We start from the raw sequence: 3780 nt of genomic DNA on the forward strand, positions 1-3780 counted from the left end.
GGAATTGCCACAGTTAACATGTCTTACCCCCTGCATGTCCTTTTAGTGTCATTGATCGGGTGTTCCGTAGCAGTTGGCAGCTGCTCCTTAACAAATGTCGGTTGTCCCTTAGCAACTGCCAAGCAGTGAAGCAGTAACAGGCAGCTGGGTGGTGTATTACAACCTCGTTGTCGATGGGACGTTACCCTATATGTTGCTTTTCTTGACTATCTGAAGATATATGTGCAATGGAAAATAGCTCTGTTACTTAGCTAGCAAACTGGAGGTTTTTCAGCACTTCTATGTCGCCCCTCTTCATTTCTGTTATGGCTCTCTCCCATTCATGGCCAATCAAATACATTGTAACTGTTGACTACCAGCTCGTAGCCGGCCGCGATGGTCTAGCGGTTCTAGGCGCTCAGTCCGGAACCGCGTGACTGCTACGGTCGCAGGTTCGAATCCTGCCTCGGGCATGGATGTGTGTGATGTCCTTAGGTTAGTTAGGTTTAAGTAGTTCTAAGTTCTAGGGGACTGATGACCACAGATGTTAAGTCCCATAGTGCTCAGAGCGATTTGAATCATTTGAACCAGCTCGTAATTGAATTGTGGTTACCTCGGATGTTTAGCGGCTTCGATTTGTTTACTAGACATGTCATTACTAGACGCTGAAGCGACCTGCGTGAGCTACTGATGGGAACGCAGGTTGGGCAATATCTGACACTGGATGCATCGTCAAAGCCTCCATCAGCGGCTGATACTGTGCCTCGTCATGACTGCGATACACCGTACAGAGCTGCACTCAGGGCTGCCTTCAAATTTCTAGTGATTAGCGTTACGGAATTTTTTCCTTATTCGCGCAAGTAATTGCCCTCGACGGCCAAAACCTGATGAGGTGTAGTATCAGGCCATAAAGATTACTTTTGTTAGGTGCGAAACTCGACGCTTTTACGCGATGAAAGGTCAGCTCTCCTTTCCGCGAGATACCTTGTAGCATACATGCTCTCAGCTTTTCTCATCTTTTTTCTTTTTAAGTTTCGTATCGTTCGTTTCTTTCTTCTTCACTTTAATCCCCCCAGATGCCGCCACAACTTTTTTTTTTTTTTTTTACCCTCTCCCGCAGAGGCCTCACTTTATCTCAATAAGACCGCAATTCTCGCCGCACGAACCAGGCGCTGTAATGGAAGTCCTGTAATGCCAGTAATTAGCAAATTACGTTGTTTCAAGGGAAGCGAGAAGCAGAGGAGCCACGGGGTCGGGTGCAGATGGTTATCGCTTCATCGGGACGGGCCTCGCGCCGCGCCGCGCGAGAAAGCGACGGCCGCGTCATTAGCGATTAGCGACGCGCCGGGGCGCGTGTTTGACATTCGGCGATAGAGACGTAGGGGTCAGCAGCTGGCCGGCGGTAATTTCTCACATATTAGGCTACCAAGGGCGCCGGGTCAACTGCGCGCGTCAGCTCTCGCTGTCGAAACACCGGCCCCACTTGGACGGGTTACAAGCTCGAAGAGAAATCGTTTGGGCTGTTAAGTACGTTAGTGGGCAATAACACCAGCTGAACTGAGCGGTTTTCGACGTGGACTCCTCACAACTGCTCAACTAGAAATAATAAATCACGTTGAAGAATAGAGTTATTGTCCTGTAGCTGACGAGGCCGCTAGAGATCGAGGGTACCAAGGAGTTTTAATTACGCGTATCATTTTGGAAAAATAAAGTTTCGTAACAAATTTTTGATGTTTCCTTGTAGTTGTCTGCAGTTTCGCTACATTGTGAAATCCACGTGCCACGGGAACGTAAGTAGCCGGTACACTCCGTCTTCAGGCCACGAGTGGCCTACCAGGACCATCCTACCGCCGTGTCATCCTCAGAGGAGGATGTGGATAGGAGGGGCGTGGGGTCAGCACACCGCCGTTATGATGGTATTCTTGACCGAAGCCGCTACTATTCGGTCGAGTAGCTCCTCAATTGGCATCACGAGGCTGAGTGCACCCCGAAAAATGGCAACAGCGCATGGCCGCCTGGATGGTCACCCATCGAAGTGCCGACCACGCCCGACAGCGCTTACCTTCGGTGATCTCACGGGAACCGGTGCATCCACTGTGGCAAGGCCGTTGCTCGTAAGTAGCCACTGGAGGAACCAGAACTGGTTTGTGCAGCACATTCATAAACTGGATTATAGTTCAATAATTCATTTTCAGCATCGGAAGGGAAATAACGTAGCAAAGATGCATTTAGAGCTGGTGCAAACGTACGGCAGCAAAGGAACATCATATGCATCACTGAATAGGTGGCGCAGACGTTTCTCAAGTGGCAAAACAAGACTGAATGACGAAGCAGCAAGTGGCTGACCATCTCGCCATGAAGAGCCGGGAACCACAACAGAAATGCTACTTCTGGTACTCAAAGACAGCATTTCACAATCAATCCACTAGTAGGAAAAGTGTTAAACGGTCGCGGATTGGTTTTCTACATCTTGTCCGACATATTGAAGATGACAAAATCCGCCGCCTGCTGGAATCCGCGACTGCTCACACACCCGAACCGAGGGAGCAACTGGAATGCTGCAGCTGTATTAGCCCAATGTGTGTAAACATTTGAGTTCACCACCGCCAAAAAAGACGAGGACGCAACCATCATAAGACAATACCACTAAAATCTACTGACAAGTATGTTGGAGGTTGCCAAGACGAATCACTGCGGGAAGCCGCGTAGGACACAGCTAGACATGCTGCTTCTTTGGGCTATAAAATATTGTCCTCAACCCTGTATTTTCCAGACATGGCACCCACTGGCTTCGTCTTCTTTCCTCGGATGAGAAAACCATAGTGGCAGGCATTTGCAGCGTGACGAAGAGCTCATCATCTGGCTGCCTAAGTGCAGACTTCTACAGCCACGGTCTACGTCAACGTAATCTGTCAGTGAGAAAAATGTGTCGCACTGTACTGTTCATACACAGTTCACCAAGTTCATGGTCGCAAGTTGATTTTTTGTTTCGAGATGATAATTAAAAATTTTATGACTTCGCCTCCTAAGATCAGACAGGCATTGGATGGGGACAGAAAATGAGACGGTCTCATCTTTCAAGAAATCATTCCAGGTAGTCGCCTTAATAAACTTAGGATGATTACTCAAAACGTGAATCTAGATCGCCGGATTAAATCTGAGTGCCACTTCCCCACATGCGAGTCCAAACAATCAGCCGCTGCATCTCCTCATTCACTAATTACGTAGGTGGAAGACACAACAATCATGACAAGACGTATTGACGAAGCCATTCTAGTCCTGCCCACAACAGAAACCTTATATATAAAACAACAGTTTCAAAAAATATTTATATGGCTACATTCCGATCATTTACAGATTTTTTTTTATGAGACTAATTGAAGGGCTTATTTCAATAGTGGTACAAGTCGATTATCTGATCTTTTCTGTCTATAATGCTTCTGAAATTAATCAGCCAAACAAACAGAAAGACAGGTTCATCTCTAGCAAGAAGCCATATGCTTGAATATTTCTGGTATCTCAACTGAAGATTTTTCAGCGCTCATTTAACTTTAGGACCCTGTATCTCAGAATGAACAAAAATGGACTTGTACCACTATTGAAATAAGCCCTTCAACTATGTCTACTCAAGACTTCCTCTGTGGTATAGGGGTTAAGCAGAAATCTCTTTAATTTACATTTGAAAACATTTCCGCTACCTATCGAACATTTTATTTCCATGGATGGATTGTCAAAGAGTTCTATAGCTGCCTATTTCACCCATTTCCGTGCAAAAGTTAGATTCATTAAACCCCACAAAAT

General features: G+C 46.4%; 1 pseudogene; it reads right to left on the reverse strand.

Annotated features, from left to right (window-relative positions):
• Window positions 1-1974: 1974 nt before the first annotated feature.
• LOC124607942 lies at window positions 1975-2092 on the reverse strand (annotated as a pseudogene).
• Window positions 2093-3780: the final 1688 nt, after the last annotated feature.

This window comes from Schistocerca americana, chromosome 3 (genome assembly GCF_021461395.2).
Source record: "Schistocerca americana isolate TAMUIC-IGC-003095 chromosome 3, iqSchAmer2.1, whole genome shotgun sequence".
NCBI lineage: Eukaryota > Metazoa > Arthropoda > Insecta > Orthoptera > Acrididae > Schistocerca > Schistocerca americana.